We start from the raw sequence: 25,273 nt of genomic DNA on the forward strand, positions 1-25,273 counted from the left end.
ATCCTTGCACAGAAGACAAAGAACAGAAGCCCAAAGGGAGACATTTTTAGTAGATGAATTAGGAAAATACACATGCAGAATATTTGCTTTTCTTAACTCCTGGTGGCAGAGGGTACTTGTGATCTATAACGTCTAAGTTTATAGAGGATAAATTGGAGTAAGAAAGAAAAGGTCCACAAAACAAAAACCTTCAAGTAGTCAGAAAAAAAGTTGGTAACTGAAGAAAAATAGAACAGATACTACAACAAAACAAAGTAGAAGCAACAAAACCTAGGTTTTTCAGTCAGCAAAATTATTGTAACTATATTATCCCCTTCCATTAAAAGACAGAGTGTCGGGGCTGGGGATATGGCCTAGTGGCAAGAGTGCTTGCCTCATATACATGAGGCCCTGGGTTCAATTCCCCAGCACCACATATACAGAAAATGGCCAGAAGTGGCGCTGTGGCTCAAGTGGCAGAGTGCTAGCCTTGAGCAAAAAGAAGCCAGGGACAGTGCTCAGGCCCTGAGTCCAAGCCACAGGACTGGCCAAAAAAAAAAAAAAAAAAAAAAGACAGAGTGTCGAACTAGACTAACATACACACATACACAAAGTTGACATGATTTTTCTTGAGACACAGAATGGCTGAAAGTAAAAGCTAGAAATTTTATATTCCAGGAAAATAAAAAACAATCGTTAGTGTAATAATATCAAGCAAAATAGAATTAAAGGCAAAGGCAATATATGAGAATAAAGAGGTATACACATTTTCTTGATAGTTAACATTCTTCAGGGAACTATAATAATGTTGAATTTACATGTACTTAATAGCGTAGCTTTAAATATGACAGGAAAATTAACAGAATTACACATCCAATCCCACATTATGCAAGAAAAAACTTTTTGTAACTGTTGGTAGAACACAGAAAAGTAAAATGACACAATGAATAGCCTGGCCTTGAGCACATAGATAAGACATTGTTCCCACAGCTGGGGAACAGTTGTTCCTTTGAGGGGAAAAAAAAGAAAATAAGTACAAATTAATTATGTTCTTGAGTATGTGTTTTAAAGGATTCATTTTACCATGTAGAACATAAAATAAACAATTATATAAAGATAAACTAAATGCATGCATATGAGAAAGTTAAACCCACTTTTCAGTAATGGATGACTTCAAAACTAAAATAGAATTTGTAGGAATTAAATGATTAAATATGTAGTACTTATAAAAATGTGTAGGACTTATGATATTACGTGGAATAAAACTAAAATAATACATGTGGAGAAATGTATAGTTTCCAGTGCTTATGTTAGAACAAAAGTATATGAGTTAATTATCAATGGGATTTTTAGAGGGCATCAGAATAAAATCTATATGTAATGAAGAAAACTTAAATAGCAAAAATTAATATAAGAGAAAACAAGAGTTTAGAATCACCAACACTGAAAAATGATTTTTAAAGAATAATAATTAGCACATGCTTATAACTAAAACCCAAGGAAGAAAAGGAAAGTGCACAAATGAATATGATGAAGTATATGAAAGTGTCTACAATTGAATATATACATGAGGTTATCAGATATAAAAGCAATTTTAGCACCAGGTGCCCATGTCTCTTGCCTATAATCCTAGCAACTCAGGAGTCTCAAATCTAAAGAACACAGTTTGAAGCCAGCCTAGCAGGAAAGTCTCTGGGACTTTTATCTCCAATAAAAGGTACCAAAAAGCCAAAAGTGGAAGTGTGAATTAAGTAGCAGAGCACTAGCCTTGAGCAGAAAGTCTCAAGATAGTGCCCAGGCCCTGAATTCAAGCCCCAAGACTGGCAACCAAAAAACAACAATTTTATGCCAAGCGCTGGTATCTCATACCTGTAATCTTTGCTATTCAGTTGTCTGAGATCTGTAGGATTGAAGTTCAAAGCCAACCCAGGCAGAAACATCCATGATTGTACATATTCAAAATAACCAGTAAGAAGCAAGGCTGGACAAATGGGTCAATTGGTAGAGCAACAGCTGAGAAAGCAAGCTCAGTAAGCTCAGGGCCCTAAGTTCAAATCCCAGTACCACCAAAACAGCAACAAACCTTCAAAATTAGGAACAAAATCAGGATGGCTATGATCATCACATCTATCCAACATAATTTTGAAGGTTCTGGCCTACAAAAACATGGGCTAGAGATTGATTTTATAGTAAGAAATATACATAAGTGTATTCGTAGCAGTTTTGATATTAATAGCAGAAAACTGGACATTAGCCAATTAACCTTTAGCTTTGAATGGATAAAGCAATTACAGTTACATTCAACTTGAAGCTCTTAGGACCCTCAGTTGCCCAATAATTATATTCAATTGATGCAGTAACCCTTTGGCCTTCTTATGTTATAAATGTTTTATCTCTTCTTCATGTGTTTATCCTCTGCTCCTTTGCTCTGTGTTCTTTCTCTGTGGTTCAGAATATATGTCACTGTTGTTTTTTGGGATCATAAAATCAAATATATAATCTAGGATATGTTTATGGATGTGTCAAAGAAATTGCTAAGAAAGTATCTTACAACAATGTCATTAGTGTGCCCTTTAATTGCCGAGCCCTGAAAAGTACTAAAAGTCAGAACACAATGTGTTCTGTAACTCCCCGAAGAAAAACCCAAATAAACAGGAGAAATGATTCTATTCTATGTGCTGTGTTTGTGATATGAAACTTGTAATCTAAATAAACATTTAGATGAGAAGGAGAAACACTCAAGGCCATCTTACCCTGTGGAAATTTACAGTATAACTAGGACAAACAGAGTAGATGGAAGAAGGGAAGAGGTTGGTAATGAAATATAGTAGTCCTGGCACTAATCTCTATTCATGAAATGGAAATATATCAAAAACAGAGTCAGCTAGTTGTAGGCATTGAACAAAGAAAATAAACCAACATATAGAAGAAGAAATATCACTTTCTCCCATTTTCCTTCTGCCTTTTGATAGTTATACATCCAGTCTATTTCTTCCAGTCCTAGGACTCTGATTATTTTGGCTTGAGTTACTTGCAGGGTCTGTAAATGTTAAGGAGACTTGTGCTAAAGAAAATATGAGAGAACATCTAGTTATTGTGCCAAAAGACCTCAAATACATTTGGGAGTCACATAGTTTATAGGAATTTGTGAAACAGCCTGGCTAGGATTCTTCATGAAAAAGTAACTACCACTGCAGAAACTAGACTTTCCTCAGCCCCAACACCACCCAAAGCAATCGCATTCCAAATTCTATTTTTTACTTTATCGTGGTAGCCACACTAAATAGCTCTGCTGACCCATGAAATACCAGTTGGTGAGTCTTAACAACTCCCACTGAACAAATGAGAGATACCTATTGGGGTAGTAACTCACCCAGGGTTACATAAACAGCAAAAATGGGTCTAGGATCCAGAGTTGTTCATGCTAGTAGATTCAATCTGAAACTACAAAGGAAGAAATGTCCAAGTCTTTTTATGCAAACAGTTATTGCTAGCTGGGATAAAACAAATTAGATAAGAGGACTAGAGAAGTTTTATAAACACTACTAAAGCACTTGGATCGATAAAAGAGACCAAAAACTTGATTGAATAAAACATCTTGCTTCCACCTCATTGCATCCTTGTCCATAATTGATCAGCTGTAATAGAGCATGACAAAAGGTATTGATTGACTGAAGCAATTCTCAAGTATTTGGGATGTGAAAGCAGCTATAGACTACCAAGAAGGCAGTGCTCTACAGAAGCCTGAAATAAAGAAGGTTAAGTGAAAAAAGGGGACTCAAGCTTAAGGTATTCATTCTGTATCAATCTGACAAATGACTTACTCCAGGCAGAACAGGCCTCATTTTCTTCACCTGTAAGTTACACCAAAGCATATGCAGGTTACTGTCTTATAAATAGCTGTTGATAAAATGCCTGCTTAAAGTATCTGCCTGGCTCTCTGTAATATTGATTTCTACAGCAGTCTTCAAAACAGCAGATTGGATGCAAACTTCTACATGTGTTCCCAACTAGAAACCCCAGAGAGACAACAGTGAAGAACAGTGTGAAAGGCTAACGCCACCCTGACATGGAAAACAGGAAGAAATATGACTTTTTGAAATGTTAGGAAAAAATTGAAAAGGGGAGTTGAGAAGAGAAGAATCTATGGGAAATACCTTAGCAGCCCCTAAATGGTGTTATCTGAGATTATTAGGAAGTTTGAGAAACAGTAAGCAAACTCAATAATGAGAAACCGCTCCCCTTACACTTTTTTATATCTTGGAGACAGTCAAAACCTCACCTTGACCAGTGGGTTGAAACTTTATCCTGCAGAGGATAACAGTAAGGATCTCAAAGAACAAGGCCCATCAGACAGCCTAGAATAAGCTTTCAGTGGATGAAAATGACAAAATATCAGAGATAGGAGGCATCTTACAAGGAAATACTGCAAACTGGTGAAAAGTTAGGGGCAGTGGGGATAAATACTTAGAAAATCCAGAAATTAAAGATCATCATTATCACCCAAGAAAACTAATCACAAAGAGAATGTGATGGTACTTGGCCCCTTGCACACAACTGATTTAATGAAAATGACAGCTCTGAGCTACAGTGGTATTAGAAAAAAATGAATGTATGAAATTGAAGTGAAAGGAGTGAAAGGAGTTAGGTACTGTGCTTCCATAGTGAAAAATTCTTGTAGGTTTAATGTAGTATTTAATGTAGTAGTATAGTCCTATGGAGAAAAATACCAAAATAGTCAACTAATCAATTTTAAGGAAAAGAAGCAAAGATGCAGGCTTTAAAAAAAATATAGAGAGCAAAGCATGTAGAGCAATTTGTTTACCCCTTAGGCCTGTGTGTTGGTCTGTATGTGTATGTGCATGCAAATATACATACACGCCATCTATATGTAGATAATATACATATATCAAAGAGGAATGCTTACAATTTGTTTAATATAGTAAAAATGTTCAAAGTGGTTAATAAAAAATCAAGTGGAAGTATTCACTGAAAAGACAAGCAGTGCTTGCTTCAATAGCCAGAGGGGAGGAGAAGCCAATGATTTTCTCTTGTTACCACATCTTTCCTAGCAAACTTCCTCTGTGCACATGCTACTTAACTGATCCTTCTCTGGTCTTGAGCTGAAAAAGTCATGTACCTGATCTTAAAAGTGATAGCAACCAGATGGCACAAGCTTTTTTAAAGCATCTTTTTCTTTTCTTTTCTTTTTGCCAGTCCTGGGCCTTGGACTTAGGGCCTGAGCACTGTCCCTGGCTTCTTTTTGCTCAAGGCTAGCACTCTACCACTTAAGCCACAGCGCCACTTCTGGCCATTTTCTGTATATGTGGTGCTGGGGAATTGAACCCAGGGCTTCATGTATACGAGGCAAGCACTCTTGCCACTAGGCCATATTCCCAGCCCTCAAAGCATCTTCTTTTTAACTGCTTTTATTTATTTATTTATTTATACTTCTGGTTATGTTTCTTTGGCACAGTGATCTTGCAAGTAAAAATTTTCTGAGACTAATGGCATTGTAAAGACCCCAAAATATTTGATGTTTATGAAATCTACTTCCTTCTTCAGAATGAGTAGGATGTATATGCCTTTTACTTTAAAAAATTAAGTTGGAGGCCAGGTGCCTGTGGCTCATGCCTTTAATCCTAGCTACTCAGGAAGCTGTGATCTGAGGATAACTGTTTGAAAAGTCCTTGAGACTTTTATCTCTAATTAAACTCCAAAAAAGCCAGAAATGGAACAAACTAGCTGAAGTGGAGGAGCACTATCCTTGAGCAGGAAGCCCAAGGACTGCACCCAGGCCTTGAGGTCAAGCCCCAGGACTAACAGAACACAAAACAAAACAACAAAGATCAGAATGGAAAAGGAAGAACTTAGTTGCCCAGATCAGTGTTTTCCACTTTATTATATCTTACCATCTTAGATATGAAGCTCTGTTGTTCTTCATTCCTTGCTTTTAACTTGCAAATACACACATGGTATGCTACACATTTTGACATTTGTGTAATATTGTAGACTGAGAAAATCAAGCTAATATATTTGCATTACCTTCTAAATCAACCTCTTATGGTGAGAACACTTCTAATCTACTTTTTAAGTAATTTTTTTGTCAGTTGCGGGGCTTGAACTCAGGACTTAGACACTGTCCCTGAGCCTCGTTGTTCTCAAGACTAGCACTCTACCACTTGGAGCCACAGTGCCGCTTCTGGCTTTTCAGTAGTTTATTGGCATCAAGAGTCTCATGGGTTTTCCTGACTGCCCTGGCTTTAAACTTCAATCCTCAGATCTCAGCCTCCTGAGTAGCTAGGATTGCAGGTGTGAGCCACCAGTGCCCAACCTTCCCCACCCCCAAAGTCCTTTTATTTTTTTTTATTTTTAATATATATATATATTTTTATTATCAAACTGAATTACAGAGAGGTTACAGTTTTATACATTAGGCAGTGGATACATTTCTTGTACTGTTTGTTACCTCGTCCCACATTCCCCCCTCCCCTTCTCCCTTTCCCTTTCCCCCGCCCCCATGAGTTGTTCCGTTCATTTACACCAAACAGTTTTGCAAGTATTGCTTCTGTAATCGTTTGTCTTTTTACCCTGTGTCTCTCGATTTTGGTATTCGCTTCCAATTTCCTAGCTCTAATACCAGTATACCCGGTTTCCAATATACTCAGATAAGATACAGAGAAAGTGTAGGTACAACCACAGGAAGGTGATACAAGAAGATCATCAATAATAGAGGCTACAGTTACACATGGCACGTTGAAAGTAGTTACAACTGTGATATAACAATTGTTTCCATAACATGAAGTTCATTTTGCTTAGAATTATCTTATGTGTTCGTAAGGGTATAGCTATTGGGCTCCTGTGATCCTCTGCTGTGACTTGCCTAAACCTGTTCTAATTATTCCCTATAAGGGAGACCATAGAGTCCATGTTTCTTTGGGTCTGCCTTACTTCACTTAGTATAACTTTTTCCAAGTCCTTCCATTTCCTTACAAATGGGGCAATGTCATTCTTTCTGATAGAGGCATAAAATTCCATTGTGTATATGTACCACATTTTCCTGATCCATTCTTCTACTGAGGGGCATCTGGGTTGGTTCCAGATTCTAGCTATGACAAATTGTGCTGCGATGAACATTGTTGTGCTCGTGGCTTTAGTGTGATTATGTTTGTGGTCTTTTGGATAGATACCCAAAAGTGGGGCTGCTGGGTCACAGGGGAGTTCTATGTTTAGCCTTCTGAGGAATCTCCATACTGCTTGCCAGAGTGGCTGAACCAGTTTACATTCCCACCAACAATGAAGTAGGGTTCCCTTTTGGCCACATCCCCTCCAACAATTGTCATTGTTAGTTTTCTTGATATAGGACATTTTTACTGGGGTGAGATGGAATCTCGATGTTGTTTTGATTTGCATTTCTTTTATGGCCAGTGATGTAGAGCACTTTTTCATATGTCTCTTGGCCATTCTCATTTCCTCATCAGAGAAGTCTCTTTTTAAGTATCTAGCCCACTTGATGAGGGGGCTATCGGTTCTTTGCGGTTCTGTTTTGGAAGAAGGTAATTTTTTTAGTTCTGCATATATTTTAGATATGAGGCCTTTGTCTGTTGAAAGGCCAGTAAAGATCTTCTCCCAGTCTGTGGGCTTTCTGTTTATCTTGCGAGCTATGTCCTTTGCCCTGCAGAAGCTCTTCAGTTTGATGCAGTCCCATTTGTCTAAACTTTCTTTGATTTGTAGCCTTTCTGGGTCTTTGTTAAGAAAGTTCCGTCCTGTGTCAAGGAGTCCAAGTGTTTCTACTACTCCTTCAATTAGCGTTTTCATGGTGTCTGTTTTGATTTCTAGGTCTTTGATCCATTTGGAATTGATTTTGGTGCAGGGTGATATATAAGGATCTAGTTTTAGTTTGTTGCATGTGTTGAACCAGCTTTGCCAGCACCATTTGTTAAAGAGGCTATCTTTCTTCCAAACTATTGTTTTATCTCCTTTATCAAGGATTAAGTAGGCATAGTTCTATGGGTTCATTTCTGGGTCTTCAATTCTGTTCCATTGGTCTTCTGGCCTGTTCCGGTGCCAATACCAAGCTGTTTTTATTACTATAGCTTTATAATATAGCTTGAAGTTGGGTATTGTAATTCCTCCAGCACCGTTCTTTCTGCTTAGGATTGTTTTTGCTATTCTAGGTCTTTTATTGTTCCATATGAATTCCTGGATTGCTTCCTCTATTTCATTAAAAAATGGTGTTGGGATATTAATGGGTATTGTGTTGAATTTGTAGATAGCCTTTGGCAATATTGCCATTTTGATTATATTAATCCTCCCAATCCAGGAGCATGGGAGGTTTATCCATTTCCTTAGTTCTGCCTTAATTTCATTTTTCATGTTTTTAAAGTTCTCATCGTAGAGGTCTTTCACTTCTTTGGTTAAGGTTATTCCTAGGTACTTTATGTTTTTTGAGGCTATTGCAAAAGGAGTTGTTTTCCTGATTTCAGCCTCAGTCTTTGGGTCATTAGCATAGAGAAAGGCCGTTGATTTTTGAGGGTTTATTTTATATCCTGCAACTTTGCCAAAGTTTTGGATCAGCTCTAGTGGCTTGGGGGTAGAGTCTATGGGGTTCTTTAGGTATAGGATCATGTCATCTGCAAAGAGAGAAAGTTTAACTACATCTTTTCCTATTTGGATCCCCTTTATATTTTCTTCTTGCCTAATTACTCTGGCTAGGAATTCTAGTACTATGTTGAAGAGCAGGGGAGAGAGTGGACATCCCTGTCTTGTTCCTGATTTTAAAGGGAATGGCTTTAGTTTTTCACCATTTAGAGTTATGCTTGCTGTTGGTTTGTCATAAACTGCCTTGATTATATTCAGGAATGTTCCCTGGAATCCCAATTTTTCCAGGGCTTTTAGCATAAATGGGTGCTGGATTTTATCAAATGCTTTCTCCACATTGAGTGATATAACCATGTGGTTCTTTACTTTGCTTCGGTTGATGTGGTGAATTGCATTAATTGACTTGCGTATATTGAACCAACTTTGCATCCCTGGGATGAATCCAGTTTGATCGTGGTGTATGATTTTTTTGATTACCTGTTGAAGTCTATTGGCCAGAATTTTGTTGAGAATTTTTGAGTCTATGTTCATCAGGGAAATCGGTCTATAGTCCTCTTTCCGTGATATGTCCCTGCCTGGTTTTGGGATGAGGGTTATACTGGCTTCAGAGAACGTGTCTGGTAGTGAACGTTCTCTTTCAATTTCATTGAAGAATTTGAGAAATATTTGTGTGAGTTCTGTTTTGAAGACCTTGTAGAATTCTGCAGTGAATCTGCCTGGACCTGGGCTTTTCTTGGATAGGAGATCACTTATTGTCATTTCTATTTCAGTGCTGGATATGGGTCTGTTGAGAAGGTTTAAATCGTCATGGTTGAGTTTGGGGATATGAATTTCTTCTAGAAAATCATCCATTTCTTCCAAGTTCTCGAATTTGTTGGCATAAAGGTTTGCAAAATAGTCCCTTATTATGGTCTGAATTTTGGTTGTTTCTGTGGTGATGTCGCCTGATTCATCTCTTATCGTGTTTATTTGAGTGTGCTGCCTTCGTTTTTTGGTCAGGTTTGCTAGGGGTCTGTCTATCTTGTTGATTTTTTCAAAGAACCAACTCTTTGTTTTGTTGATTCTTTCAATGTATTTTTTCGTCTCTAATTGATTTAATTCTGATTTGATTTTAATTATTTGCTTCCGTCTCTTGACTTGGGGGTTGGCTTGTTGTTCTCTTTCAAGGAAATTAAGGTGCTTCCTTAAATGATTGAGTTGCTGTTTCTCCAGTTTGTTGGTGTATGCATTCAGAGATATAAATTTTCCTCTGAGTACTGCCTTTGCTGTGCCCCAAAGGAGCTGGTACTTTGTGTCCTCAACTTGGTTGAGTTCCAAAAACATTTGAATTTCCATTTTAATTTCTTCAATGACCCACTGATGGTTCAGCAGTGTGTTGTTTAGTCTCCATGAACTGTAGGATTTTCTGTGGTCAGCGCCCGACTTTTTAAAACAATTTTAAAGCATACCATATATTATTGTTAAGTATGATTACCATGGTGTACAATAAGGCTCTTTCACTTCTACTCCTAGTAACATTCTACAGCTTTTGTTCACCTCTGCTTGCTACCTTTTTATTCTTTGCCTGTAAAACAGCTTTGCCTTTATAAATTCTGCATGTGGATGAGATCAGTGGTATTGTTTTTTCCATCCCTGGCTTGCTTTGTGTCTTCCAGGTCATGGATGTTGCCTCAAATCCAGACACCATCAGGAAAAAATCCTATGAACAGATTTCATATATACCTTAGTAGAATCCCAAACAGGAGACTAAATATTATTGAGCCTGTGATGGTCTGTATCCTTTTCATATTAGTTACAAAACAATGTTATGTTAAATGACTGAGTGGATACAAAGTGAGGAAATTTTTACATCTAACTGATAGATTGAGTTAAAACAAGCACATACAAAAAGTGCACTATTTTATGTCATATCTTTTGGAATAAGAATTTGTTCTGAATTTCTTTCCACTTTCCCTTGTACCTCAACTCAGCCAGCAGAACTTCAGAGTATCTTCTCCTGTACCCAAACTCATGAATTCCAGCCTCAACTTGAAAAATTTGCCCTCAACAGTACATCTTGCCATGCTAAAATAAATAAATAAATAGATAGATGTTTCATTCTGTCCAATTTGTTCTACATATTCAAAGCTGACATATGGCTTCAATGGACATCTAGTGAAAATGCATTTAATATCTCATAAAAAAACGACATAAAGATGTCAAATGCCCATAATTAAAGACAAATCCTCTTTGAGATATTGCTTTGCCAATTAGCCACCTGGAGCTGCCCGGCCAAATCCTGATCAATTAGCCAGTTATGAATGTTTTGAAGATGTACAAGTCCTAAGGAGAGTTGGGAATACTTAGCAAGCTTAGTAGTGATGAGAGTGTCAGGATAACTGGATTCGGATGTTCTCATTATGAAAATGCTTCATGCAGTGCAGTTTCTCCCCCTTAGGTAATCACCATTGGAAGTAACTAAGCAACATTACTGAGCCCTGCTCTTTGCAAGATAATAGACCTTACAATGTGAGGAGCAATAGCATAGAGGTCATAGGAAAGTACTTTCTGAATTAACCTTATTCACTTGGTGGTCCCTTCCTTTCTACAAAGGACATTCACATCTCAACTTAATTTCTCAACTTGCTACACCGACAGGTCCATAATGGCTCATTATCATCTCCTTCCCCATCAATTACCTAATCAAGTAGCCACAGCTAAGGGAAAGGTCTGCTTCAATGTCTCATGCCTTGGGAACAGGTGTACAATAATTCAGATACTCAGGTTAGATGCCCAGAGACTCCATTCTTACTATAACATATTTTCTACATTTTCTGTCTTCCCCTGGTCTTTCACATCACTCTTCCACAGATGGCAGCAATATTGTTTTTCATTCTCATGGTTATCCTGACCACAAATTAAAAACAACCAGTTCAGAGTATCTTGATGACTTTGGTGTTTGGTCATCATAGCTTGCAAGATGTGTTCTCTAAAAATAATTTTGTCTTCCTCTGTTGGCTTTAAAAACAATGGACTAACCTAATACATGTCATTAAAGTGTAATATGAGCATATGCTTTTTGTAGAAGATTTTTGTAGGATTAGAGAATATTCTTCAGTGAAATTTGAGGAGAGGAGACAGAAGAGGGTGTGTCAGTGAAAAATATACAGTCACAAAGAATGGAAAAACACTGGAAGTTAATGAGACACAGGGATAACTATAAAGGAATCATTTACCTTATGAAGAGTGTTAGATCGAAGATTATACTGATTTTCCCAGGTAGTCTTAAAAAATGATGTAAGCAAGCTGTAATTACAGCTGAAAATAAAACAAGTGTATGCTTAGAAACAACAGACCTTAGCTGTATCTCACTAGCAACAGAATATGCTACAGCTCTTATGAAGTGAGAGTTTCAAATTACATGATTAAACCTCTCCTCACAGTTTAGGAAAGGAGAGGTAGATACATTCACAGATTGTGAGAGAGCTTTAGGGACTATTTATGTGTCTGCTGTCAGTTACTTTATTGAACCCTCTTCTAATACTGGCCCTCTACATGATGACTGTTGCACGTGTCTGAGCAGCAGTTGTTATTCAGCATCTATCACTTAGACATGTACAATTTTACATATAATCATCTGCAGTTTACTTTCATATATGTTTTTGTATGTTAGTTTGGACTCTTTCTCTTGTAGTTGCACTGCCTTCCCTTTGGAAGATAGTCTTGATGTTTCTAGAACTTTCTAACAGCTAGCAACAGTATCCTTTTCAGGTGTGTGTGTGTGTGTGTGTGTGTGTGTGTGTGTGTGTGTGTGTGTTGTTTGTGTTTGGTTTGGTTTGATTTTCATTGTGAATAAAAAGCCAGCCTGTCAACAGAGGAACTAATGCACTATTAGATTTTTGAGTGCATATTTCTGTGCCTCTAAACAGTATTCTCTTATTTACCTTTAGTAAAATGTATCTCAAGAGGTTTACATTTCCCAATATCCAGGACTTTAGAACAAGGCAAGATCACTAAAAGCACCTGATGCTTCCTGACCTAATTTTGTTCCAGCTCTACATTGGCCATGAAAACATCTGACTGCATCCTCTATTACTGATTTTGTGTGTTCACACAAAAGAGTTGTTGTCAACATTCATTGAATGTTTCCCTCTTACAGGGCTCTGTGCTGAACATTTTACAACTCTTCCTCTTACCCATAGCTATAGGAAGTAGGAACATTTTACAATCAGAGGAACTATGAAACAGTATTTATTAAGACTAGAGTTAAAACATCAAGAGTAGTAAGGGATTGAGTCCATACCTTGAGTCCATACCTTGGCTATGCTGAATAGTGTGACAATAAACATGGTTGTGCTGGTAGTTTTACTATATCCTCTTTTGTAATGTTTTGGGTAAATGCACAGGAGTAGAATTGCTGGATCACAAGGTAGTTCTATTTTTAAATTTTTGAGAATCCTCAAAGTTTATATTCCCACCAATGGTGTATTAGGGTTCCCTTTTAGCCACATCCTCACTAACATCTGTTATCATTTCTTTTCTTATAATGGCCATTCTTATGGGGGTGATGTAGAATCTCAGTGTTGTTTTGATTTACATTTCCTTTATGGCCAGAGATGTTAAGCATTTCTTCATGTGTCTTTTGGCCATTTTTACTTCTTCTTCTGAGAAGACTGTCTTTACTTCAGTGGCGCATTAACTAATTGTGTTGTTAGTTTTTGAGGGTTTAATTTTTTAAGTTCTCTGTATATTCTTGGTATTATGCCAGTGTCTGATGTGTAGCTGGCAAAAACTCTTCCCATTCTATAGGCTGTCATTTTAGCTTGTTGGCTATCTCCTTTGCTATGCAGAAACTTTTTAGTTTGATATAATCAAATTTATCAAGTCTTTCTTTGCTCTGCTATGCTTCTGAATCTTTACTCAGAATGTTCCTACCTATGCCCAGGAGCCCTAATGTTCCCCCTGCCCTTTCCTGTAATAGCTTCATGGTTTCAGGTCTTATATTGAAGTCTTCAATCCATTTTGAATCGATGCTGGTGCAAGGTGATATGTAACAATCTGGTTTCAGTTATCTGCATGTGGATATACAGTTTTGTGAGCATCATTTGTTGTAGACGATGTCTTTCCTCAAACCTATGTTTTGGGCTCCCTTATTGAATATTACATGGCTCTAAATCTGTGGGTTTATTTCTGGGTCTTCTAGTCTATTCAATTGTTCTTCAGGCCTGTTTTTGGCCAATATCAAGCTATTTTCATTACTATGGCTCTATAATAGTGTTTGAAGTTTGATGTTGTTATTCCTCCATCACTGTTCTGCCTGCTAAGGATTGCTTTTGCTACCAGGTTCTTGTTCCATATGATTTTTTTTCTTTCTTTATCTCATTGAAGAATGGTATTACATTGAATTTGTAGATGGCTTTGAGAAGTATTGCCATTTTCACAATGTTAATTCTTCCAATCTAGTATTATAAGATCTAGTATATAAGATTTTTCTATATTCTTAAGTCTTCTTCAATTTCCTTCTTTAATTTTTTTAACATTTTCACTATAGAGTTCCTTTACATCTTTGTTAAGTTATGCCTAAATATTTTAATTTTTCTGAGGCAATTATAAGTGGAATTGCTTTCCTGATTTCAGTCTCAATCTACTTGTTGTTGGTGTACAGAAAAGCTATTGATTTTTTGTGAGTTGATTTTATAGTTGCTACTTTACTGTTTTGAGTAGGCTCTGTTAGCTTGAGGAATGAGTCTATAGGGTTCTTTAGGTACAGGACCATGTCATCTGCAAAAAGGGATAGTTTTACCTTCCTTCCCTATTTGGATCAGCCCAGATGCCCTTCAATGGAAAAATGGATCAAGAAGAAAATGTGGCATATATACACAATGGAATTTTAATCTTCCATTAGAAAGAATGATATTGGGCCATTTGCAAAGAAATGGAAAGACTTGAAAAAGAATACCTTAACTCAAGTAAGTCAGGTCCAGAATGACAAAGGATCCATGTTTTCCTTTATATGTGGAAGCTAGACTTAGCTTACAAACTCATAAGTAAATTTGTTGTGTGATATTAAGTGTATTAACAGAAATATGTAGATTCAAGGGAGATCTCAAGTAGTGTGATTGCTTACAAAGCACAAATCGACGTTCAGCAAAATAAAACACCAAGAAGCAGGTACTTGAACTGCGTGGGGAGGCATCAAAGGGAAGGAAAGAGGGGGAAATGCAGACAAGAATGCAATGTATGTCCTACAAAATTAAGAAGAGTAAGGGAAGGGGTGGATCGGGAGGCATGGTTGACAATATTGAAAGGAGTGACATTGACCAAGATATAATGTATTCATAAACTGTTTTGTTAAAAGGAAATTCCTTTGTATAACTACTTAATGGCAATAATTTTAAAATTTGCAAAACAAGAAGGTAAGTCAAGATAAGATAAAACATGGGAGGAAATAGGAGACTTTGTAGATGGCTAAAAGTGATGGGAAATGTACACAAAAAGTATTTTTCCCCACATTTAATATGTTTGAAACTGTCCCCAAGACAAAATGTTTAATATCATTTCAAAAAGACATTAATGAAATAAAAAACACTTGTCAAAAGAAATAACATCTCTTCTTTCTCTAATCTGGTTGAAATCATTTGAGTGCCTCAGTTTAGTATAAAGAACATAATTCACAATTGCTAGCTAGTGGCTCACACTTGTAAAGGTAGCTACCGAGGATCTTAAGATCTGAGGATTGTGGTTCAAAGCCAGCTCAAAAGCTGTAACTCTTATTTACAATTAATGATCAAGTTCAAGTGATAGAGCACCAGCCTTGAATGAAAAAGCCAAGCGAAAACTTGAGGACCTGAATGCAATCCCCTGGCACAAAAGAAAGAATGAAGCAAAGAAAGAATAAAGAGAGGAAGAAAGGAGAAGGGCAAGGAGAGACTAGAGAGAAAGGGAGAGGAAGAGGAGAGGAGAAAAGGGGAGGAAGGAAGGAAGGAAGGAAGGAAGGAAGGAAGGAAGGAAGGAAGGAAGGAAGGAAGGAAGGAAGGAAAGGAGGGAGGGAAGGAGGGAGGGAGGGAGGAAGAAAGGAAGCCAGCCAGCCAGCAATGGTCAAGTTAAGTCCATCTGGAGGTAGAATGTTTCCAAATATTACCATTCCCTATGGTACTAACATCTTGTGATTATCCCATACAAGGCCATTCTGCACCCCAGGAAGACATAATGCAATGTCACTTCAAATGATATGAAATAATTTCTTCCCCTGAATAACTTCTTCAGCCATGCTTTTTCCACTAACTTCTACTGTATAAACAGCTTCTTTTCCATGTTGTCTGTTTCGCTGCCTCATTTTCTTATTGCCAATTGACAAATTGTGTGTCTCTGTTTAGACTTCATTGTGGCATATGCTTTATTCTTTTCCATCTGTTCTGCATTGTAGGGTTTTTTTTTTATCATATATTAGGTGCAGGGTAACATTGAAAGAGACAACCAAGTTTGCATAGGCCTTGAGCTTTGTGTCTTTTAGTGAAAAAGAATCTTAGACTATTAACAGCAATTTGGATGGTGTTTCAATACACTGTAAAAACTATTGTACCTTTGACATTTTGTGAAATTCATGTTCTTTGGTTCTTTTCCTCCTTGCATATTTCTTGTCATCATTTTTAGCCCTGGCCCTCTTCCTCCACACCAAAACTAAGTGGCATGGCCTCTGGGGTTAGACCAAAAGTCGAGCACTTTCACATCAAATGAACTGGTATGTCGTCAATTGAAAATTCAGAAGCTTTACCACACACTGGTGGCTCACATCTGTAATCCTAACTATTCAGGAGGCTGAGATCTAAGGATCATAGTTCAAAACCAGCCTGAGAAGAAAAGTCTGTGAGACTCCTATCTCCAATTAACCACCAAAAAGCCAGAAGTGGAGGTGTGGCTCAAATAGTAGAGTGCCATCCTTGAGCAAAAAATTTAACGGACAGCATACAGGTCCTGAGTACCAGCACCAGAGAGAGAAAAAGAGTGGGAGAAAGAGAGAGAGAGAGAGAGAGAGAGAGAGAGAGAGAGAGAGAAGCACAAATTCAGAAGGCCCTCTATACTTATGGCCTCTTTTGGGTACTGGAGGTGAGGGGCTAATCAAGGAAGGAATTTTCAAGTTGGGCCTTTTGAGTCATCTTACAGGAACTCAGGTCCTATCTTAGCAACTAGCTTCCACCATGTTTAGCTCTGCCCTCCAGAAAATGACAGAGTTGCTACTAACCTGATAATACTGTCATGAAGATAAACTTCAGAACATGTTCAGCATAGGACCTGTCACCTATTACAAAAACATTGTAAATAGTCAATGCCCACCATCACTGCTAACTCTGTAATCACTGCCTGCATGAGAAAGTACTGGGAACACTAATAGCAACCAAAACCTAAATATGTTTTCTCGGTTACCAAATTAAGTTGGAACTACTTTTCACGTTAACAGCAGGCATTTGCTAACTTAGGAAACACAGCTACCAACAAGACGCCAAAAGAAGGTCTTTGAGAATGATGTTCATTTAATGTGTCATATTCACATTGGGTGGGAACTCTTCCTGAAATGTGAGAGTCTTATTCAATTTATTTTTTTCCCTTTCTTGTCTAACCAACTGTCATTATATGTGTCCTCAGAGGTGGAAGTTTTCTGACCAGGGCCTGGTTAGGACAGAAGTTTCATGCTTTGATTTTGTTTTGTGTTTGAGGCTAGCAATAAAGAATTCAAAAGTAGTACTGTTAGATGCTCTAGGGGAGAGGCCAGGCATCACCTTACTTCTCTTTTCTATGAAGTTGAAATGACAAAGAATAGTAATGCTAATAAGTAATACTGTGTCTAGTGGAGTTCAAAAAAATAATTCACTACTTCTAAGGAAATTGAAGTCTTTGATGAAAGCAGCTTTTCTTGACAACTGAAAAACACTAGGACTGATTAAAATTTGATTGTAACATCTGTATTCATTCATTTACACATTTCATAAACATTTATGGAGCTTCTTCTTTGGGCCAAATTATTTGGTAGACACTGGAGTAATTGAAATACGGAAGACTATTGCAGAAGGAAAGAGAAAGTGCCATTAATATCCATCATTTCAGCAGTGTTTCAGAAGGGGACTTCTTAGTGATATATGGATTCAGTTTAATGTCACAAGAGATCATACCCAAAGGATTATAATACCCAGGAGCTAGGGCACCCTTTGACCTTTATGAATAAGAGGAAAGAGTGATGCTGAAACACGGAGGAAGGCTAGTATAAAGAATGTCGCCTTTGAGACATGGTGCCAAATCAGAATGGGCTGCCAAGGATATAAAGAGAACTAACTCTGAAGTCCCTCTCTTACTTCCTGGATCTTCTGCTTGTTCTTCTTCTACATTGATGAATCCCCACTGCAAGCCGCAGGCAAGAGCTGTTTTTTAGGCTATATATAAGGGCAAAAAAGTGGGGAAGGAAACTGGAAAAGGGTATTGGGAAGAGTCTAACATAGCCTTGAACTCCCTGAAGAAATTCAGTCCAGTGCTAAAAGACTGAGACACAAGCAGATCCAATTAAAATACCCCCTGTAGAGATAGGAATGAGATGTTTAATAAAGATTTTAAAGTCAGAAAAAAATTAAAAAGATAAAATGCCCACTGTGCTTAACAGTATATTAGCATGCACAAAATAATGTAAGAGCCTAGATAATATACTGCTAGCTCTAGTGTTAGGGAACATTTGTTCTAGACTTCAGAGGATAAGTGCAAGTTGTCTAGTGACTGGCACAAAGAGAAAAATTAACAAGAGATGGAACCAAAAACAAAGTCACACACAGCTATACAATGTTTCTTTAGAAATCAGTAGGACTGGAGCATTCGGCGCACATATTTTGCAACGCTCTCTCTTGATTGTTGAAGAATGTGATCCACAACCACTACATGTTTAGTCAACCCCCAGTCCATTTTCAAGGAGATGGTGTACCGTCATCACTGTGCTCAGCACCTAGAATAATAGTCTAGTACAAGCCGGCTGCTCGCCTGCTGTCTGGAGAGTCAAAGAACGAGAAGACCAAAGAACTTTTTGTACCTGAGCCTACATCTTCTCTTCTATCGGTTCAAATTAAATGTGACATTCTTTAGGAATAAGTAGATTTCAAGACCAATGGTTTAGTGTAGCAAGCACAAGATAAGGAGTCTGAGCATCTATCCATCATGGAAACCTTGTACAGTCTTGTGTAGTCTTCTGTCGGTCAGCTCTTCTATCTCTAAAGTGAAAATGGTACTTTCTCCCTTGGCTATCACACAAGGTTATTGTGAAGTAAGACTGAAGGCGGCTGGACAGACCTTGACAGGTATGATCAGTGATGTTTCAGTGTCCTTTGCCTGCATCAGTAGGAATGAGTTTCCCAAATAATCAAAGTGTGTTTCATCCAACCAGAAATTCTTGGCCTTGGTACCATGCATGTTTGGAGCAAGGCATTTTGTTGTGGAGACCCTTCCTGTATATTGTGTATTATAGGATGTCTTGCAGCATCCTAGGCCTGATCACTCTCAACACCAGCACAACCAAAAAGGCCTCCAGACATTACTACATATTTCCCTGAGGGCAAGACTGGCCCTGGGTAGAGACCCTATGTTTTTATTTTCCATCTTAACTACCCTGTGGCATCCTTCTAAATAGAATCATAACTTCCCTGGTCAGTTAAACATAGGCCTCTGGATTATAACACTAGAAAACTAGCTGTAATGATGATAGCTTTTCTCAGTCTTGTTAGAAACACTTGTCTGTATACTCATCTGCTATATTTTTGTAAACTTTGTGTTGGTTTCATGGTTTTGATTTTCCCTCCCACTCTGTCTGTGTGGCTGACAGCTGTCATTTTCCTATAAGCATTGAAGTATACTAATTTTCTATTTCTAATCTGCTGAGAATTTAACAAGCAGTTAGCCAGCTTTTGTAACCAAATCTAAAATAAGAATCCACTGAGTCTGGGCCTGGGTATACAAGAACTGACAGATGGTCTTGAGTTTTTGGTTTGTCTGGCTTTTTGTATGTCTGTGGGGTTTTTTTATTTGGTTTTTTTAGGTACTGGAGTTTGAACTAAAGTTTTCACAATTGCTTTCCAGGCACTCCTACACCCAAAGCACATCCCCTCCACCCACCCACCCCCACCTTCCTTTTGTTTGTACTGCATTAGTTATTTTTTTAGATAGGGTCTCACATTTTGGCCTGGGGATGGCCTTGAACTGTGAACCCACTACCTGTGCCTTCTGCATAACTGTGATTAGAGGCATATATATATACATACTCAGCTTGTTGGTTGAGATGGGAGTCTTACTCACTTTTCACCAGAACTTGCCTCCAACCATGATTCTCCCAACTGCCACCCCCCTAGTAGCTGGGATTATAGGTGTGTGCTACCAAGTCCAGACCTGTATTTGGTGAGTGATTTTTTTTCCAGACATGAAGAACCCTTTTTCCAACCTATTGTATAAATGTTTTCTCTATCACATTTCCCTGTTCTCCCATTATTCAACGGGTTTCAGGGGGTTCCTTATGCTATCTTAATAAACAGACACAATATATTTTGGGATTATTTACAAAAGGCCTTTTTATGTCCCAGTTCTCAATACTTCTCCTCTGAGGGACATCTGCCATGTATGTGGGTGCTGCCATCATTATGCTTATTACTAATATGACTTTGCAATGTTAGCTATATCCGCTTTCCCGTTTCCTTCATTTAAGATGAGATAGGGAAAGATGGGGCATCCAATGCTAGCTAAAGCTTTTACGACCATTTCAATGAGTCACTGTCCTTTCTATTTCCTCATGGCCCCCTAACTCCTGCTTCCATTTGGAAATTATATGAGGGGATACTATATCATTATATGGTCCATGGTATGAACAGAGCCGGAATATAATAGGCCCAGTAAGATGCTATTGGATACTTTGAGTAAAATAAGCCTAGTATATTAGCACCTAGCCTTGCAGCTGGATGCCAGGCACATGGTAGGCACTCAAAATATATTAATGTTGGGCACCAGTGGTTCACATCTGTAATTCTAGCTACTCAGAAGGCTGCGATCTGAGAGCTAAGGCTCCTAAGCCATCCTGAGCAGGAAAAAAAGTTCATGGGACTCTTATTTCCAAGTAACCATCAAAAAGCCAGAAGTGGAGGTGTGGCTCAAGTACTACAGCATCAGCTTTGAGAAAAAAAAAATTTAAAGGAGAAAGCCCAGGCCCTGAATTTAAGCCACACTACTGGCATCCAAAAAAAAAAAACAAACACCATATTTGTGGAATAAAACACGTGAATGAATGACAGAAATATAATCTAACATCCCAACTGCTAATATGAGAGAAAAAAAATCCCCTGATGTAGGTGTGGTGAGCCATAGATAAGGACTTCAAAACTCCAGATTAGGAAAGTGGTTGGTAATGAAAGTGCCGCTAACCTTTCATGTTGCAGATAAAGAGAGAACAGTAATAGTCCCAGAGGGGAGAAAATGAACTGACTGAACTTCAGCCATTTCCTGTTCTGCTGCAGCTCTCTTTTAAATTCACAGATTGGGAATGGCCAGGTAGATTCCGGCTCCGGGACAAATTCACCTCCTTTTATTTGCTCCATTGCCAGTGCTTGTGTTTTTCAATGGACATAGAGAAAGGTTAAAACTCTCAGTGTCTGCCTGACACCAGAGGATAGCACCGCCAGTATCTCTAACAGCTTGCTTGTCCGGGTTGTTAGGCTATTTTGGTCTGCCATAGCAAGAAATAATCCCTCACTCCAGAATAAAGCAACCTGCAGTGGAACACTTACCTGAATGGTGAGCAAGGTCACAGGAAAGCATTTCATTTAAAACCGACTCTGTACATTAAAAAAAAAAAAAAAAAAAAAAAAGGAGGGAGGGCAATCAGTGTTCAGTATAACTTTGAACAATGGAGAAGAATGGTGTTTGTCTGACCACATTGTTTTCAAGGTCATGGCTGGTGTTAAGAGTCCTCTTGGGTGGTAGGTTTTCAGAGGGTGATACTGATCAGCCAGACTCAGGAGGAAGGAGGCCAAGGCTGACCAGTTTCCACCTGGGAATATGAAAGCTGAATCCATCCTTAGGGTAAGGCCTAGCTAGCATCCAAGCTAATCTGTGAATTATACAGGCTTTGCATTGTTGCAATCTCACCTGCAAATATCATGTGAACAATTCTTTAAAAAGCTCTGTTAAGAAAATCAAGATCATTTATTTGACTTGACCAGAGTCAAGAAAATAACCAAAACTTGAAAGATAAAGAAATTCTTAGAACATACTAACCACTGACTTGAGTTTAGTGGGGGGTGGGGGGAATCTCTATGTGTCTCCTGGGTTCTATAGTGTCGACATTTCAGGTAGATCACTGGTTAATTGGGTTGGGTTAATGGTTCTTTTTTACTATGACGACTTTTAACCACCTTTCTAGCAAAAGGTGTCTGGTTAAATTAAAAGGTGTCTGGTGCTGGGAGGAGAAAGCTATCACTCTCTCAGCCTTAAGTCTCACCCAGATAGGTAAAAGAGGAATCCCACTGAGTAACTTTGGAGCCTAATGGCGATTTGCCCTTGATCTGTGTTCATAACAAAGAGCAGTTGTTGAATGCCTTTTGTAGCACATCTGGGGCAATACCTTAGCCTTGGGGTCAGGAGTAGAAGCAAGTAGTAAAGACCTATGAGATTAATTGGATTCGAGTATTGTTTAGCATTAGTAATGCAGTAGGAATGAAGGATAAGGGATCTTAGGGAAAGTGGAAACACTGTGCTTGCTGAATTCTGTAATGTTGAGTCCAAGGCATCCTAAAAGACCCATCGGGCTCCAAATTCCATGGGGAAAAAGGATGCATATTTAAAATATAACATAAACAGATATGCTGGCTAAAGGCACTTCTGCTGTCTACTTGGAATTATTTACTAAGTACTGGTAGGTAGGGCTGTTTACATCTATGTGCTCTAAAAAAGTTATTATAATTCTTAAATATATGAATTATTATCTTTAAAGATCAAGACCTGGAAACTAACCTTAATTTTGAACAGAAATTTGACTAACAGAACTGAACTTAATTCACAGGTTTTCTGCTTCTGTTTTGTCCACTTTATCCTAGATAAAATGTGTTCCTCTCACACTTCATAGGTTAAAAGAATTTTTGAGGTTTAGCCTGGGAAACTAAACTCAGCAATTGCACTTATTCAGTGAGGAGAGACATTCTCATTGTAAATGTGAAAAAGAGCTTTGAAACATAACCTATTTCTAGCTTACTGGCTGACCATAGACGTTTATACTCATTATAAAAAAAAAAAAAGAAGTATATATGCCAGGAGCCAGTGGCTCATGCTGATAATCCTAGCTACTCACAAGGCTGAGATCTGCGGATCATGGTTCAAAGCCATTCCAGGCAGGAAAGTCTGTGAGACTCTTATCTCCAATATACTACCCAAAAAATCCAGAAGTGGTGCTGTGGCTCAAGTGGTAGAGTGCTAACCTTGAACAAAAAGAAGCTCAGGAACAACATCCAGGCCCAGAACTGGCAAAAAATAAAATAAGTATATAGAGTGTAAATATGGAATATAGGTATATATGATATGCATTTGTGTATATTATAAATGAGTATAAATATATTTAAATATTTGTATATAAGTTAAATGCATGTTATGTGAAAAATACTGAAAAAATATAGTTCTCAAAGTATTGACAATACCTAGCTCAAGAACATGGGATGTAGGATAACTTTCTTGCTTATGGCATTCATTTTTTCTAGAAAGTGAATGAATGTTTTGGAATTAACTCTGTCTTTGTGCATGGTAAGCATGCTTATGGCCATCAAACTACACTCCAACCTCACAAACTATACTTATATATGTAATAAAGCATAGGTCATTTTAGATTCTATTGCATTTGGGTAGTCTTTATGATCTGTTCCTCTATTTCTGTCACTTCTATTACAGTGTGTAGTTTATGATTTTGAATGTGAGTCTACGAACTTATGAATTTAGTTTGTCCAAAGGCATCAAGTCAACAAAATTAGGCTATATCACATGGTTACTGAGAGTGAAAGGACATTTGGGGAAACTATTAGGGAGGAGGCAATAGAGAAACCAGAGAGAGAACAGAACGCTTGCTCTATAGTGCCTTCCTGGAGAAAGCATTATTGTTTGAGAGAAGAGGAAACTAACAGAAGTATCTAACACAAGTGCCTCAGCCCCTGAAATCAATGTGGGTGATCTCAGAGCGTGGTGGGTAAACACAGGCCACGCAAGTACAAGTCCCAAACTATGTACAGAAAATTGAGAACTGAATGGGCATGTAGTGAGCACTGGCATGTTCGAAAGGCATGCCATAGAATGAGATCCTATAGGAAGTGGAAGAACTCTTATGACTCATCATCATGGGAAGAAATTGACAAGGGAGTGGGAAGAAGGAAAATGGCCTCAGGACAGAGGAATGGAAACAATTTGATACATGTTATTAATTATTGTCTCCAAAGAGACTGGTGTGGCAAGATGGATGATGACATAGGAAGTATTATTTAAGATCACTTCCAACACTGCTTACCAGGTCTTTCCAAGTGGCATGAATCATGATCTCTGGAATCTTCTTGTTTCCAGGAGGGAGGCTGCAGCACTGATTTAAAAAAAAAAAAAAGAGTATTGAGAAGATTAAGTGTTACATCACTACCATTTTTGCAATTGTTTCTCATGCTCCTGTCACCCCTGGCCTGAACAATCCCAGAGGAGAAACATTCACTGCTACCTAGGTTTTGACATATTGATTTTACAATGATTTTTTTAAAACTTCGAATATATTCCAAGTAAGTGGTTAAGGACTTGCATTCTCCCCACACCCTCTTCTACATCCTTCATCTTCTCCCAAAACAAATGTAGCCAACTTTTGCATGGAATAAATCTTTACTTGGAGGGAGAAGATGGTTTAAGCATTGTTATTGTTACGGCTGAGGTTGCCATCGTCATTTAAATTTCACCTGTGTCTAAAATGCATCGGAGACAATTTTCTGGGGTACCATAGAACCATTCAAAAAGATTGGAACGTAAGAATATCTCAACAGAAAGGGTTCTTAGAAGCTGCAAGCCCAAGTGTTTTCATTTCTCATGCCAGGCATTTTCTTCTGGGTGCATCACCAGTATTCAATAAATATTTTAGAGTTAGGAATAAGTAGGTGTTTTGGTTTTTTTTTTTCATATCAGTTGCTTCTCTTGTTGCCTTGGAATATCATATCCTCTTCCTTTCCTGCAGTCTGGCCTTGGTTGGGGACAGGTTGATGAGCACATGTATTTATTTAACTTGCTGAACACGCGGCATGATGAACATCACAGATTATGCCAAGTGCACCCACACAAAATGCAATACTGCTATCTCTCCCCAGATAGTAACATTACTAACACAAGCTTCCAGAAATATCTACCAGCCCCAGTGTTGATACCAATGACCTACTAGTGACCTGCTATTCACAGGCAGCTTGCCAGGTCCTATACAAAAAGCTTATAGAATAGCTTTATCAAAAGAAAAAAGTGAGACATTCTTATAAAATTAATACTAGTGGCACACAGCATTAGAGTTTAAAGTAGTTTACTATAGATAATTTAATTGTGCACAGAAATAGTACAAACTATCCGTTGCCACTATTTCAGTTTGGGGATTGAGAAAATGGAGTTCTGTAACCCATCTCTTAGAAGTGTGACCTACCTGATAATGTCC

General features: G+C 38.0%; 1 protein-coding gene across 3 annotated transcripts in view; it reads left to right on the forward strand.

Annotated features, from left to right (window-relative positions):
• Positions 1-25,273, forward strand: part of Samd12 (sterile alpha motif domain containing 12) — a 380,057-nt gene that overhangs the window by 302,010 nt on the left and 52,774 nt on the right. The gene's annotated exons all lie outside the window — the stretch shown is intronic.

The sequence above is a fragment of the Perognathus longimembris genome, chromosome 12, assembly GCF_023159225.1.
Source record: "Perognathus longimembris pacificus isolate PPM17 chromosome 12, ASM2315922v1, whole genome shotgun sequence".
Classification (NCBI taxonomy): domain Eukaryota; kingdom Metazoa; phylum Chordata; class Mammalia; order Rodentia; family Heteromyidae; genus Perognathus; species Perognathus longimembris.